Source organism: Amphiura filiformis, chromosome 20 (assembly GCF_039555335.1).
Source record: "Amphiura filiformis chromosome 20, Afil_fr2py, whole genome shotgun sequence".
Classification (NCBI taxonomy): domain Eukaryota; kingdom Metazoa; phylum Echinodermata; class Ophiuroidea; order Amphilepidida; family Amphiuridae; genus Amphiura; species Amphiura filiformis.
Window position 1 is genome coordinate 38,275,896 of NC_092647.1, and position 17,502 is coordinate 38,293,397.

General features: G+C 36.9%; 1 protein-coding gene across 6 annotated transcripts in view; it reads left to right on the forward strand.

The window, feature by feature from the left end:
• Nucleotides 1-11,225: 11,225 nt before the first annotated feature.
• LOC140142834 (mothers against decapentaplegic homolog 4-like) overlaps nucleotides 11,226-17,502 on the forward strand; it is a 66,524-nt gene continuing 60,247 nt past the window's right edge. For 4 of the 6 annotated variants that reach the window (XM_072164845.1, XM_072164849.1, XM_072164850.1 and 1 more), the window contains exon 1: nucleotides 11,226-11,381. The gene's annotated coding sequence lies outside the window, so the exon portion shown is untranslated. Of the gene's footprint in view, nucleotides 11,382-11,526; nucleotides 11,647-17,502 lie in introns of those variants that run through there. The other 2 variants (XM_072164846.1, XM_072164847.1) reach the window with 2 other exon arrangements.

Sequence of the window (17,502 nt, forward strand, 5' to 3'; positions counted from 1 at the left end):
CGTTTATTGGAAGTGAATTGTCAGTGAAAAAAGCTTAAAAATCGTGTTCAATTTCCCGATGGTGCTCCTATTAAAAGGAGGGATTTACACTATACATGATGGCGGCGCCCACGGAAAATGATATTTTTGTGGGGAATACAACAAAATTACACATGTAAGTGCATGGAATTAGTGAAATTCTACCATAATTAGGCAATGAAATGGATGGGAGTTGAGTCACAATAGGTTTTGCCCATTCAATTTAGCGATCGTGACTGACATGACTGATGCTTTTACCCTGACTGTTTGACTCCTTCAGGAGTGTTGGCCAGTATTCGAACAAGAACAAGAATGCAAGTTTTAAGCTCACCTACACGATATGTCATGGAAATGTTCGCATTTTTGTCAATTTTTCACAGAAACATTGGAGGGGGTGTTTATTAGAGGGGGAGCGTTTATTACAAACAATACGGTATAGTACCATACGGTATAGTACCATTTTTCCCCTACTCTCCCTCTCTCCTCCCTTTTTTCCTCTCTCTCTCCTTTTTCCTCTTTTTTCCTTGCGCTAGGGGGCGGAGGCCCAAATAGCACTAGGGGGGCGGGGGCCCAAACAGGCAATTTTTGCCAGGGGGCAATTGCCCCCCCGGCAGCTACGCCACTGGCCTGGATGGAAAGATATATTTTTGTAAGAAATCACAGCAGCATTGTAAAAGGTAACTGGTATATCTTCAGACAGAAATTATGTAGCACTCATAACAGGTATTTGGGATCTTGAAAGATTTGGCATATCTTGCCACAAAGACTAATGAAGTGCAATGTATAATTGATTGACTGTTTTTACAGAAGATGTTTATACCATTTTAAAATCGGAATTCTTAAACAAATTTCATATTGTGACTGATATCACAAGATACAATACTCATGACACAGCTTTTTGCTCTTCTGAGTTCTGTATTGAGTATGTAATATATACGTTAACGCGCTATCAGATTGCAGCTGACCCCAAAGGTGCCATTTACTGCTCAGCTACTTCATTGGTAATATAAGAGTACCCATACTCTACAGTACATGCATTGGAATCACACACACAGTACACACATTGTACTGCATTGGTAGCCACAAAGTAGCTGGGTAGCAATGTACCTCTACTCCTCTAGAGTTAGCAGCAAATCTGGAAGCATAAAAAGACAAAATGAGTTAATTGCCTAAGACAGCCTTATCTGCAATAGCTGCCCTATAGATATTTTTATATTTTCTGCATTCTATATTGTACACATTTAGAAATATGACACATGGCAGCTATTGCAGATGGTCTTCTTGCACCATAGACCATTGCACTAACCCCTTGATTTTATTACTCTGCAACATTGATACACATCTCTCAGGAACTGTCTGTAAGTGCAATGTTTGATGAGATTTTCAGAATATTGTTGTTTGAGGCAAGAATATGAAATGAGGGAAAGAAAAAACTTACTTAGTTTGACAATTAACTCTGATATGTTTGATATCAGTTGAAAAATTGTAAAAAACTGCCATTGTTTATAGATTTTTAATTTGGGCCAAGAAAAAAAAAAGTTATTTGGTTGTCCTCAGCCACCTTGTGGAAAACAGGGTAGGTCACTCGGATTCAAGAATAAAATTATGGTCATAGCCAAAATTAACTTAATAAATAAAGACTAAATACTGTAATTTCCAAAATTAGGATTGGTATTCTTTTGTACAGTAAAAAATGTTCCCAGACTTTCAAGATTAGGGTCGGTCGGTTGAGGACAACCAAAAACCTTTTTTGGGGCCACATTGCTGTATATAAAGTTATGCAATACAGAGTCAAAGATGGTTCACTAGCTATTGATTTTTTAGCTTTGTATGTTTTTCAGTATATGGGCATCTTAAATTTAATGATGATACACTGCCATTATTTTTTAAATCTCTGCAACTCATTTACAATATGTTGATAAATCAGTGCAAAGTTGTATGTAAAAGTTACAGGCTGATTATGCGCCTGTCACACTACACCGAATAGGTCTTCCGTACAAGAAACGGATGGCATTTTAGTAAATCCGTTGTTGTTCGTCAATGATCGTTTTATGTTCTTTTTATGTCCTGCTATCATCCGCCAAATGCGTTTCGTGTTAGGTGATGTTCGTTAGAATCCGTCGGCAAGTTTTGTGCATGCACAAAACTTGAACGGAGTGTACCGAATACACATGTTCGGTATTTATCCGATGTGTGTTCGTATGGTGCTGCATATTGCGGAGTTTGTTCGCTCTCCTTTCGTTCATGTTCGTTCTTTGTTTGTTGCACTCTGCCCGTGTTCGTTGTAAATACGTTCCTGTGAGGCCTTCACCACCGGATAGCATATTTTTGCATTCGGTGTTGTACGTTGACCCAGACCGTGTTAGTGTCACACTACACCGGATCGGTCTTCCGTATAAGAAACGGATGGTATTTTAGCAAATCCGTTAGTGTTCGTCAATGTTCGTTTTATGTTCTTCATATGTCCTGCTATTATCCGCCAAATGCGTTTCGGGTTAGGTGATGTTTGTTTAGTCCGTCGACAATACGTTTCAAGTTTTGTGCATGCACAAAACTTGAAACGGAGTGTGCCGAATACATATGTTCGGAAGTTGTCCGATGTGTGTTCGTACTGTTCTGTATATATACCCTGGGTTTGTTCGTTATTCTTTCGTTTATATACCGCAGGTGTTTGCAAGGTTTCGCAGGCGCTTGTGCCGGATGTAGGCCTATGGCGAACATGTGCAGCGATCATGGGGGGACTTTCTGAAGGGTGTGTGACGCAATATCATATTTCCCCCAGTACTTTAGTGACTGACAAGTAGAAACAAGGGGAAAGGAGAAAAAAAGAAAAGAAAGTGAGAAAAGTTGAAGAGCGAAGAGGAGGGAAAAAGTTAAATTGCACGTAATTTAGTAGTAGGCCTATGCATGTAAGTAGTATTGAGGGAGGGGCACTTTCTGAAGGGTAGAGGACGTAATATCAAATTCCTACCAGTTTTAGTGATTGACAAGAAAGAAAAAAGAAGAGAAAACATGGAAAAGGTTAAATCGTACGTTATTGAGTAGGCCCAGGATAGTATATAGTAAGCCTAAGTATAGGCCTGTGATTATTATAGGCAGTGCTTAAATGTGGTTCCTTGGCCCAAAAGCCTGTGAAAATTACTGCCGACCCGTCGATATGTAGGGCCCGTGACATTTTGTCACCAAAGTCAGTATTTAAGACGGACTTAGGTCTATTACTGACTTTAACATATCAATCCATGCATGCTTTACCTGAAATTACGAGTCTGAAGTCTTATATCTAAGTGTCAGTGGATCAGTGTAACATTTTAAATTTTGCAAATTCAGTTCAGGCCTTCTTTGTTTTTTTTGTTTGAGGCAATAATAGTGTAAAAATGATGCACCAAAAACAATTTTCCAAATTTTCCATTTTTAAAACTAAATTTTTACACAATAGGCCTAGGCCTAATAATGTAAATAGGCCCTACAGTCCCCATGCAAATGGCTTCAATTGGACCTTCATTTTGAAAAATGGACAAGTCTTCCTTTTTGCTTCTGCTATGGACATCCACGTGTTATTTTTAAAACAATTGTTTATATTATACAATAATGGTGAAAACTTTTCAATGGCTTCAATTAGGCTTTCGTTTCACCAATTTGCGGCTGTTTCAAACTAAAATAGTACCCAATAATAGTGCTAAAATTGATCCAAAAAATGACAAATCGCTTCAATTGGGCCTTCATTGTCCAAAGGTTTCTCACCTCTATTGCCCCGGACGCTGGTTGCCCTGATATATCAGATTTGTAGCCCTTTTGTACTTATTAGCCAATATTTGACCATTTTCGTCAGTTTTCCCCTTAAAGTTGTCTTTCCACACTTTGTTCACCCTCTGAAAAAGTGCGTGCTACGTCACTGCCTCTAAGGGTCAAAAAACCCCTCTCAAATACCCTCTCCTCCCCCACTTTTCTGATAGGGTGGACGTCCCTGTTGGTGCCACATGCCACGGATTCGCCGGTCATTTGTCGGACGTTGAACGATTGAATATAAAACGCCTGCAGGATTATTAGCGGCCACAACGCATAGAGAGACGAACGGAATCGGACCCCAAATCCGGACATTTGTCGGACGTTGACCCCAAATCCGGTCATTTGTCGGACGTTGAACGATCGAATATAAGACGCCTGCAGGATTATTAGCGGCCACAACGCATAGAGAAACGAACGGGAATCGGACCCCCAACTCCGGTCATTTGTCGGACGTTGAACGATCGGATATAAGACGCCTGCAGGATTATTAGCGGCCACAACGCATAGAGAGACGAACGGGAATCGGACCCAAAATCCCACGAATCTTCTGCCGGACTGGTGATTTTTCCACCGAATAAAATATTTTTGTATTCGGTGATGTATGTTGATCCAGTCCGTCGTAGTGTGACAGACCTATTAGCATTCAAATTCTTAGATTTGAGATTTTTTTTACTACTGCCATAATTTTTATTATATTATTATTAAAGCCTTAATATATGATTTCCGTCAAAATCTGTGAAAACCCTTCACATGGTAATTTAAATTTTTGAGTTTTGTAAACAACAAACATGGAAATTTAGAACTCTTTGTAGAACTGTTTTCATTTTGTGCATGTGTTTCAACATCAACAGTTATGAGCAAAGAAGGATTGAAAAAGTAAAGAATAGTTTTAGCCTTTATTATTTTTATAAAACAGAATAGGATAATGGGACATGTGAAGGGTTTTCACGGATCACATCACATTATGTGTTGCCAATGTATGGCAACAAAATCATGCATAAAATGATTTGTACTATTTATACCAGGTATCTTGCAGAATGTTGCCTTTTGTATGAAGGAATTAAACTGTGTGGAACAAATTAAAAGAGCTCTAATTTGGTACATAGGCAAATAAGTATAATAAGAGAAAAGCTATAGATTCTTCTATGGAATCTACTAGGAGCACTTTGACTATTAAGTGTTGGGGGCAAAAATCTCTAAATTAACCACATGGACACTACTGGTCATCTAACAGTATTTCTGAATGGTTGATAATTTCTAAATTGAAATGCTCATTTTGTGTGCCAATTATGACTAGGTTTTTAGCTATTTATGGTCAAACTTGCCTTTGCAGATGATCTTATTAATACCCTCCTTGATTGGTTCAAAATTGGACACATTATTCATTTTGGCCAATCGGCTGGTAGTTCTTATAGGGTTAAGGAGTCTGATGGAAGAAATGTTTTCAGCAAGTTGATCACTGATCATGAACCAGATAGAGGTTGGTACTTCCTCTTCTAGTCCCTGCTACATACCAAGTACACATTGTTACTCAATTTTTGAAAACAAAAAGGTCCCAATCCCTTTATTTTGCCAGACTTCTCACAGGGGGAAGCATCCCCTCCTGGCTATGCCAATGGCCTTGACATAAAAATGCCCTTTACCCCCCCCCCACACACACACACACACACACCCTACCCACACACAATTCTACTGCATATAATGGTAGTGTCTTTTTTTTTATCTGAAATGTGTCTAAAACTAAAAGTGTTTTTATATTTAAAAAAAGTGTATGAAACTATTGAAACTTAGTATTTGTAACATTTTGGAAGAAACTTTCTGAATAAAAAACAACAACAATATTTTGATATGCAACCAACATTATTTGTGTGTGAATTTGTAATGTGGTATTGCCATTTTTTTCTCTCTATGATCTAATTGTGATCATTTCATCAGAGAAAGTATACTTTGATTTAGCTTCAATGTACAGGTCTTGAGTTATATGCAAAAGGGTCAAATGTCAAATTTTGGGTTCCATATGGGGTCACAAGTGTACTTTTGACAACAAACATGGTCTCAAATTGGTCAGCTTGCTAAACAAAGAAGAGTAGTTTGCCATATCTGAGGTGTTTTGTTACCTGGGTAACAGGAAAACAAAGATCAAAGCCAATTGAAATCTATTGATCTTGACCTATTTTATTCAACAAAGCAAAAGAAGAGTGCAAGCTAGTCTTATTTTGATTTATTTTTTAAGGACAAATTTGAAACCACATTGATTAAAATCAAAGTATATTTAAAAAAAGAATAACTTCTGATGAGTCCATGTCAGAGAAGGGTTAAATACTTGATCTGAATCCTCATGATAAGAGGAATGAATACCTTGGTATTTTAGGCCTTGATCAGTTTCCCCTATTTTGAGGACTTTTACTACTAAGTCGACATGTTATGGTGTTCTGTGGACCTTTGAAGGTTGGTCTTAAGGGGGTACTACACCCCTCAATAAATTTGTGACTATTTTTGCATTTTTCTCAAAAACTAATAACACCCTGGTAACAAAATTTATGTATATTATAGGGGCAAGGAATCCGATTACTACACTGGAATTTCAGTGACCCAAGACAAGCGATTCGACACTTGTGATAGAAAACGAGGTACCGCTAGGATGTACCTCATTTCCACTCATATTTACTGAACCGCTTGTCTTGATTCACTGAAATTTCAGTGTAGTTATTGGATTCCTTGCCCCAATAATATACATAACTTTTGTTACCAGTGTGTTATTAGTTTTGAGAAAAATGCAAAATAGTCACAATTTACCACAGGTGTAGTACCCCTTAACCCTGGAATTATGAAAACCTTCGGGCCTCATAACTGCTCAATTGTTGGTCTGAAGTATATAAAAGTATGATATTTAAGATGGCAAAGACTTGATAAATTCATCTGTAGGTCAAATTTGGGCCAAAATGCTCATTTTGATCCCAAAAAAAACAAGTTTTTGGCCCACTTCTTTTTCGTTCAACATAACAAAAAAAATCTTGGGCCAATTTTTGAATTTTGATCAACTTCCCAAAAAATATTTGAAATTTGGGCCAAAATCAGGATTTTTAATGATTTTTTTTTTTTTTTTCATTTTTTGACCATTTTTGGTGCAAATTTCTAAAAAAAAAAAAAAATTAAAAAACGGTTCCTAGATATTTTTATCTAGTTTTTACAAATTATTTTTGTTACGTTGAATGAAAACGAAGTTGGCCAAAAAGCCCGTTTTGGGGGGATTTGGGGCCAAATTAAACATTTTGGCCCAAATTTTAGACCAACAATTTAGCAGTTATGAGGCCCAAAAGTTTCCATAATGCCAGGGTTAAGACCAACCTTAAGAAATACATTAACATTTAACGGGACATTTAATAGTGAAAACAATTCTGTTGCAGTTAGTTCCAAGTGGAGAAAAAATAATTGCTAAATTGCTTGGATTATATCATTCCCCATAGGGCTTTTTCAGGAATTATCTTTCCCATGTGCAAAAAGGGTGGGGAAAAGATTTTCTTGGCAGGGCAAAAAAGGGGGGTAGGTCGAAGGGGGTGAGAAAGAGATATGTCATAAGGGGGCAAGAGATGTTTGGCACACATGCATGGGGTACCTTTTAAATGAAACACACTAAAAATGGCTAAAACAGTACAGAAACCAATTTTTCGGGTGTCCCGTTTTCTTGGACATTTACTACCATTCATTGATGAGTCAGTCAGTCAGTCTTTCAATGATTTTCTTTCACTGTGTTTCATTCAACTACATTGTAGTCTTGAACTTTCTTTGTTTCATTCAACTTGAACTTTTTTCTTTTCTTTCTTTCTTTCTTTCTTTCTTTCGTTCTTTTTTTTTCTCTTTCTTTCTTTTGAACGAATTTTATTTGTTTCAAATTCTCTTCCCTTTTCCAAATATCTTCTTGCAAACTTGTTTTTTTTTTCATTCTATCTTTCTTTCTTCCATGCTATCTTTCTTTCTTTTTTTTTCTCCTTCAAACTTCATTTCTTCCAATCTTTCATTGGAACTTGCTTTCTTTCACACTTTTTATGTTTCAAGCTTTTTTCTTTCAAACTCTTTGTTTTAAAACTTTTTCTTTCAAACTTTCATTCTTTCCAATTTTCTTTCTTTTAAAACTTTTTTTTTCAAACCAATGAAATATTTAAGGGGACATGTCATTGTCATCCCCGTCGACACCCCGTTTCCGCCGCCAATACTTTCAAACTTTAATACTTTCTTTCAAACTTCCTTTCTTGCAAAACGTTTTTTCAAACTTTCTTACTTTCAAAACATTTTTTTTCTTTTAAACTTTCTTTCAAACTTTCTTTCTTGCAAAACGTTCTTTCTTTTAAACTTTTTTCGAACTTTCTGCTTTTCAAAACTTTCTTTCTTTTGAAACTTTGTTTGTTCAAACTTTTTTCAAACTTTCTTTCTTTGAAACATTCTTTTAAAACTTTTTTCGTTCAAACTTTTTCTTTCAAAACTTATTTCTTCCAAGCTTTCTTTCGTTCAAAACTTTCTTTCAAATGCTCTTTCAAACAGCGGCGGCGGGAGCATTATTATTATTATTTTTGTGGGGGGGGGGGGGGGGGGCCTTTTCTGTGCCTGTTTGGGATTGACATTTGCATGCAAAATTGTCAATTTCATAACATTTTAGCCCAAATTGAATGTACATTTTGGTATTGATGGACCCTATTTTGGCCCAAAACACATATATTTTACTTCTATTAGGATTTTAGGGGAGGGGGCGTCCCCCAAAGAAAGATTTAGGGGAATATGCAGCGACGCACCCCCCCCCCCCCAAATTTGCAAAAGTATACAAAAAGTCCCAAAATTTAAGAATTTGCGAGCGTAGCGAGCCAAAAATCAGTTTTTTAAAGCTTTTCACAAAATTGCCCCCCCCCCCGGAAAAAAATCCAGTTTTTCAAAATCAGCACCCAGTGATCAGCACAGTCACAAAATCCTGGCTACGGGCCTGGGAACATGTCATTGTCATCCCCGTCGATGCATCGACGGGGATGACAATGACATGTTCCCAGGCCCGTAGCCAGGTTAATTCCGTCGCCAATTCTTTCTTTCAAAATTAATTTCTTTCATTCAAAACTTTCTTTCTTTCAAACTTAAGGGTACTACACCTGTCCAATTTGTGCCTATTTTTGCATTTTTCTCAAAAATTATAGCGCATTGGTGACAAGTAAGATATGTATATTATAGGGCAAGGACTACAACTACTGCACTGGAAATTTGATTTAGGCACAGACAGCAGTTGTGAAGTTGCAGTCAAAAATGAGGGAACCCCAGTATTTGATCAATAAATCAATAACTACTTGCCTTGAGTTGCTGAATTTTCAGAGCAATAGTTGTAGTCCTTGCCCCTACAACATTCATATCTTAATTGTCACCAATACGCTATAATTTTTGAGAAAAGTGCAAAAATAGGCACAAAATTAGCCAGGGGTGTAGTACCCCCTTTATTAAGTTCCTTTCTTGCAAAACGTTCTTTCTTTTAATTTTTCTTTCAAACTTTCTTCCTTTCAAAACGTTCTTTTTTTTTTCTTTCAAACTTTTTTCTTTTTAAACTTTCTTTCTTTTAAAACTTTCTTTCTTACTTTAAGGTGGTACTACACCCCCTGATAATTTTTGTGACTAATTTTGCATTTTTCTCAAGAAATAACTATACACACTGGTTACAAAAGTTATGTATATTATGGGCAAGCTATCCAATTACTTCACTGAAATTTCAGTGATTCAAGACAAATTCGAAATCATCGGAAGGGGAATTTTGGTATTTGATGGACTATTTTGTGCAATTTTACCTCATTGGGCCCCAACACAGGGCAATTAGTGCTTTATTTTTACTTCTATTCAGTGGCGGCGCTACGGGGGAGGGGAGGGCATTTGCTCCCCAATATTTTACTTGCCCCCCAGTTCCCCCGCCATTAGGCAAAAAATAATTTTCCACTTTTTGCGGCAATTTTGCGCAAAATTGGTTGATTGTGCCCACCACGAAAAAAAATCTTGGTGCCGCCACTGTTTCTATTATGATTTTTAGGGGGACGTCTCCCAAGGAAATATTGCTTTCAAACTTTTTTCTTTCAAGTTCTTTAAGTCATTGACAGATCTTTCAAAAATTTCTATTCAAATTTCTTTTTCCTCAAAGCACTTTCTTTCTTTCCAACTTTTTCTTCCAACTTACTTTTTCTCTTTCATTCAAACTTTTATTTAAAACTTTCTTTCCTTTTTCCAAACTTTCTTTCTTTTCCAAACTTTCTTTTTCAAAATTGTTCATTTACATTTTGTTTTCTTTTAAACTTTCTTTCTTTATTTCAAAGTTCTTTTTTTCATTTGTTTTTTCCCTTTTGACCTTATTTTTCTTCGAACTTGTTTCAAATTTTTGAACATTTTTCTTTCAATCATTTTTTCTTTTCTTCAAATTTGTTTTCTTTCAAATTTTATTTTCTCAAACTCTCTTTCTAGTACGGAAAGATTTATCGAGTATTTTTCCCTTCTATGTATTTTTTGCAAACTTTTTCAAACTTCTGTCCCCAGCTTCTGGCAAACTTTTTTTCTTCTGAACTTTCTTCAAATTTGCTTTTAACTTTTTTTTTCAGACTTCCTTTCTTCCAAATTTTCTTTTTTTAAACTTCTTCTAAATTTCTTTCAATCAAACTTAATTTTGAACCGGTTTCTTCGAATGTTCTTGTTTTTCAGGTTTTCTCTCAAGCTTTCTTGATTTTCTTCATATTTCGTGTTTCTTTCATGTTTCCCCCTTAATTTTGTTTTGGCCTATAAATAATATTTTTCCCATTTTTTTTTTTCTCTGCTACAATATTATTTTCTTGTCGTGTTTTTTCCTGTTTTCCTGTTCTCCTCTATTTTCCACATCCATTCCCGTTTTCATTGTAATACTTTTCTTTCCTTCCTGCTTTCCTCAGGTTCCAGGTTCTTTCCTATCCAGACTCCTATCCCTGCTATCAGGCGGCATAGGACACGCAACACGGACGTACGAGGCTGGCGAAGATACAGGGCTGACAGCCCCATTCACAATACACGGTTAGCGATTATAAATGGACAATTAACATACTTGCAGTGGGGTACTTTGCAGAACCCCAACGGTTTTAGAGTAAGATAATTTTGCTTTGACACCACATAACATATTTAGAATTGTTTGTGTAGATTTCATGATTATGTGTTAATCCAATGGCGACGTCAAAAATAGCGATATCGCATCCACCATCATCTGCCTGCTATCAAAATTCCCTTCACTACGCCCTCTAATTGCCCCCATGTGGTAAATGTTTATTTACCTACACCAAAGTCATTACTAACGTCAATGCCAATTGGTTGACCCTTGCAATAATACCAAAGAACCACTGTACACGATTTGTCATTGGATAAACATTCAATTACGCATGCGCATTTAGCACTAAATGATGTCTCGCCAGGGTAGTACTTCCTGTCAAAGGTTGTTGTTTTCGTGAAAATTGATAGCTTCCCAGTTTTTAGTTACTGCACCAAAGTGATGTCGAGAAAGACTGATCGTAGATAAGAGTTTCTCCTATCACCATGATAGATTTCAGGTAAATTGATGGTCAAATAAAGCCAAGAGGATCGTTTAAACATTGGGTTCAGGGAGCGAATGACCTGTCTGGTGTATGTATGGGCATGGGATGGGTTACGCGTGTGTTTGTCTTGCAAGAGAGAGTGTACACTGTATGGAAGCATGCATGGCAGTGCAGGAGCAATGCATGGAACTGCCTGGCAAGCGAATGTGTATGTAGGATTGTTGAAATTGTAGCTTTCTGAGCTGTGAAAGTATTTGTGACAAGGAAAAAGGAAGGTCAGGTAAAGTAATATTCAGATTTCCTTTTACAAATTAAGGCTAAGCGTACTGTGTGTGATATACTGCTAGCCGTCCAGCGCGTATTATTTTGCACAAGGTCCAATGCACACACTTGACGTCGCGCGCGTATACGCGATGGTTATGCTGTCAAAGGAAATCTGAATATTACTTTAATACATGATTATGAAGTGAATACAAGATTTCTTTACATTACAACAAACAACTTGTTTACTCTGAATCGGATATGGATCGAGTTGTGCATGTACTTGTCTTTAATTTTAACAATACATTTTAAATTTATTCTAATGTACATCATAAATATCAGCTAGTTCACCACGTAAACTTGTATGGCTCAAAATTCGGACCGCTCGCCATTAAGTTTACTGCTTTCTGTGTTTTGAAATTTGTTGACGTTTTAACGATCCCCGATTCCCGGTCGATTATTTTAGCTGTGTCACGTCACATGCATGACGCTGGTGGGTACCAACCAAACTTCAGAAAAAAAAAAACCTTGATCGCCGATAACGATGCGATGTGATATGGGACTTACATAGGATTACACAGAGATATTTCTTGCCAAAATTTGACCATTTCTAGGCAAGTTGGCCCTACTTTGTCTGCGTTATGTGAAAAAGGACAGTCTTAAGTAAGTATAAGTGCAACGCTTTTGATGTTTCGGGAGACTGGGAGGGATCATAATAAAAAAATGATGGAGCCTATTCTTGACTGTGTAATATTCCTTCACCACATTGCTGTACGGTAACAGTCTTATACGATGGACAGATAGTATCAGTTCGTGAATGAGGACATTGTATAAGTTCCTTGTACTAAATATCAGCATAGCATGCATGCATGTATGCATATTGTAAACTTAAATTGTAAAGTTAATTTGTTAAATTACTTCCATGGTCCAGGTATGCATCGGCGATCGCGTAAAGTCAGTGAGGTCTCCTCCCCCCTACCATGCTAGTTCTACGCGCTGACGAACCAATGGCAATGCCAGGGCACTTAGTCTTAGAAAACTGTGTTACGGTACTGCATTTCATAAACATAAATTATCTGATTGTATCCAAGACCAAATAAGGTAGATCGCTACCCAAATAAGGGTTGACTTGTCATTACGAACTGATGGTGACAACCAGGGTTCCCGTTTTAAGGTTTTAAAAATGTGCGTCCGTAATGACGCAAGTTTGCTGACGAGGTTGCAAAAACTTGCGTCCAGACAGATTTTTGTGTGTCCATCTGAAATTCACGATTATGACGATACACACATACCCCGGGTCTACACCTCATCAAAAGTTGATTGTTAAAAAAAAAAAAGTGCATTTTCGCTGTGATATTCCATCTCCATTCGCTATGATAATTTTTCTCATTTCTGTGTCAGTTTTGGTCCGAAACGTGGTCAAAAACCGGAGCAAAGTCTGTCAATCTTGAGCAAATTTTCGTTCGTACTTTTACTTCCTCATTTTTTATTTTTTAAATTAACGTGTTGTTGATGCTACAAAGCTAAAACACGCGCTGCTACAAATTATACAAAAAAGGGTTATCATTTGGATTTGTCTTTAAAATTGCTTTTATTCATCGTAACAATAATACTAATAAAGGAAACCTAGATTATCTATGAGAAAATAAACTTAAAATATTAAAAATTGAATATTGTCAGGTTGTGATATAAATAATTACCGTATTCGTCCGAGTATAGTCCCAAGTTCGAGTATAATCCCACCCCCATTTTTCAAAAAAATTTCAGAAATTGTAAAAAAAAAAATGTTTTTTTTTTTTTTTTTTTTTTGTTTGTTGGCCTAGAGTGAGACCTTAATGCTAGGATCATTCATGGTTGACCTAAAAAAAAAAAAAAAGATGTTTTGTGTTTTTATTTTTATGAAAATTGATAATTTGTATTCATGTCATACTCTATTAATGATTTCAAAATGCATTGAATTTGAATGCATTTTGAAATCATTAATAGAGTATGACATGAAAACAAAGTATCAATTTTCATATTAAGGGGGTACTACACCCCTGCCAAATTTTGTGCCTATTTTTGCATTTTTCTCAGAAATTATAGCGCATTGGGGACAAGTAAGATATGTATATTATAGGGGCAAGGACTACAACTACTGCACTGGAAATTTTATTTCAGCACAGGCAATAGTTGTGGCGTTACAGTCAAAAATGAGGAAAACCAATATTTGATCAATAAATCAATAACTACTTGCTTTGAGTTGCTGAATTTTCAGTACAGTAGTTGTAGTCCTTGCCCTATAATATACATATCTTACTTGTCACCAATGTGCTATAATTTTTGAGAAAAATGCAAAATAGGCACAAAATTGGCCAGGTGTAGTACCCCTTAAAAATACAAAATATCTTGAAATTTTTTTTTTTTGAAATTCGAGTATAATCCCACCCCCCAATTGTGAAAAATTTTCACATAAAAAACAGGTGGGACTATACTCGGACCAATACGGTAAATAAACATTAACCGCACGTGTTCAGTCCAGCATGCTTGCTTGTAAACAAATCAATCGGGACTTCCCAGGCCATCAAACAGTGATCGTTCGGAAAGCATGCAAAAAGTGCACGATTTCCTGACGTTGCATTTACAAATATTGCAGAATTTACTTCAATTCTTAGCAGGTGGGTCAAAATTTTGGGGCTTTTATTATCTTGAAAATATAAAAGAATAAAAATTTCTTATTTTTATCATCAATTAATGATAACATTTGAAGTTTTGTCTGCGCCCACATGCATGTGACATGGACGCTTAAAATACGCTGATCTGGACGCAATGACGCACACTAACGGGAAGCCTGGTGACAACCTTCCGTGCGGTGTCATATTTTCTTGTACATGTCAGCCCAGTCCTACATTTAGTGAACAGAATACTTTTACCCCGGCCGTTAATCGTTTTTGAATTTTATAAATATTAACAAAGTTAAAACAAATTTTTTCATTGCTATGTCGAGTCAGTTTTCAGCTCGGAAAAATTTAAGGAAAATAAACTGTTGATTTATTACATGTTTTGTAAATTGTATCAAAAAGGTTTTTTCAGCAATGGGGTATATTTTGAGTGTAAAGTTGAGAGTCAGATTTTATTTTTGGTGCCAAATTCAGCTGACAGCACTGCCAGGAAGTGTACAGCATGATCGATATATGCAGAACTATATGCATGGATGAAATTGTTGTTTTGGACGATAATTCAATGGTAAAACGTATTGTGTGCCCCATTCTGCATGTGGGCGAAGGCCGAAACTCATTAACTACTGTACCGTATTTCGTCAAATAAACGCTCCCGGGGGCGTTACATTTTCCCAATGGGGGCGTTTATTCAAGGTCAATTTTAGAACAATAATTCCCGTTAAAATCATTAGGTAAACTTAAAACTCACGCTAAATTGACGAACTATGAACTCGAAACACAGACTTCTGGTTCACTATTATCGACCATGTGGGCGACTTGGTAAGCTTACTACACAAGATAGCATGGAAATATCGGCATTTTTTAAACATCTTGGTTGAAAAAAGTGGTGGGGGCATTTATTTGAGAGGGGGCGACTATTTGACGAAATACGGTATGCACATTTCAAAGTGCGCATACCCAGACTGCCGATTAGGAGTGCTGATTGAAATTATGTACTGTGTCAATGGAGCAGTTTTGTTAGTGATGTGTAAACCCTCTAGTCTAAGTCCGTTTTGTTGTCAGGACCGGTCGACCGTTGATCAGCCAATCAGCGTGAATGTTTATGCTTGGCGCATAGAACAGACCATGGAAGTAATTAAATTAAAATTAAAAATTAACTTTGGGCTTTGCCCAACCGAAAAACCATAGCAACATACGGTATTCTAGCATTGAATGCGTAACTACTGTGTGCAAATTCGATTTAGCCACTGGCCTGCTGGCCCTCATGCCGTGGCCAGTAGTTTTCTCATCAGGCCAATAGCCCAGGAGATTTTCTGTCTGGATGGCCCAGTGGGCCAGTTGGGATTTTGGCATTATGACATATTACAATACGGTATTAGAAAGACTACGAAGTAGATAAATAATATTCTGCAATATAGAGTAGTGTAATTTTGTAATTTATGAAACATTTTCACCTATTTTCATGATCGCAATGTAGCGTAATTGATTATGATTTGTGCTTCGGTGATCAGTGTCAATTGTTAACATTCCATTTTTAACCCGGAGCAGGAGGGTTGTCGCAATTGAGCAATAGCAGGAACCCTGATATTTTGGTGAATAATACCCAAACAGCAGTAAGCTCTAGTAAGCTCTATAACACATTAAGGGACCTGTTAACTGTATACAAGTCATTGTCGGCAGAGTGCAACACCATCGTAAGTGCAGCAGAATGCAATAGCTGCCATTTGCAACATTTCAATAAATGTACTTACTTTTTACCAATAAACACCCAACTACATGTAAAGGTGATGTCTTGGGTTAGCCTTAATGGCCATCATGAAAGTATATACAGAACATCAACACCATATACAATGATCATCATGAGGGGATTGTGCTGCAAACAATAGGTGTTTTACAAAAGGCAGCTATTGTTTTCTACTGCACTTACGATAGTGTTGCAGATTGATCCACAAACAAATGCCAATCAAATCTGGGCCTGTGGATTTGCCCTTGGGCCAGCTGTAAACTTTCCCAGCTGGCCCGAAGGTAAATTGCATGTATTGCAATTTTTGAAATTGCGATCTAGCAATTGCACAACTGAGGCATTTGAATGCTTTACTTTAATAAAAAGCTCTACACTACCACCAAATACAGTCCACATTTCCATAGTAGATTTTAGTTTTATAAAGCTTTATTGAAACATGCTTTACTGTTTTTAGTTCCGTTTGTTGTTGTTGAATTTTTCACAATATGGACTTAGTTCACACTGAACTGACAGTTCCTTGGATATAAAATCTGCCTGTCCACAGCAAGCCTTACATTAGGCAGGCCGGGTGTTTTTTACCCAGTGGTTCCACCTTTTGACTCCTGGTTCAGGTGAAAAATGCATACACCAGGCACCACTAAAAAGGAGTGTTTGGCTCCTGGTATAAAAGCTGAAATTGACCAGTATAATTGACTGGTTTTGTGCTCAGTTGGCAGGTCAGCATAACTCCAATATTTTTGTCTCCATTTTAAAAGTTGATACATAGTATACATGACAAATCACTATATTGCTGGTTCACCAAGATTTGAAAAAACCAAGGGCCACTTCCATTTACCAAGGGACCAATAAAAATAAAGATATGCTGGATGGGTTTAAAAATAAGCACTAGTTGCTTTGAATTTGATACTTTTTGGTTCACTATCCAGGGAGCCAGTTTTGTGAGAAAAGTGTCCCCTGGTCAACTATGTATACAAAAACACATTTTTGACCAGAAATAAGTGACATTTTCCAAACGGGGGGCGTTTATTCAAGGTCAATTTTAGAACGATAATTCCCGTTAAATTCATTAGGTAAACTTAAAACTCACGCTAAAATGACGAACTCTGAACTAGAAACACCGACTTCTGGTTCACTTCCGGGTTTCCAATCCAGATTTTAGCCAAAAAGTGACGCTATTATTGACCATGTGTGCAACTTGGTAAGCTTACTACACAAGATAGCATGGAAATATTAGCATTTTTTAAACATCTTGGTTGAAAAAAGTGGTGGGGGCGTTTATTTGAGAGGGGCGACTATTTGCCGAAATACGGTATTTCAAAACTTTGAGGCCTCTGTCCATAATACCGCACTTGAAGTCTAAGGTTGAGCATTTTCGGGCGGGTAACCGGTACCGCCGAGATTACATTACCGGGCAGGAAATACCCTGCCCGGTACCAAATTCAAAAAAAAAAAAGTTTTTATTTTTTCGGTT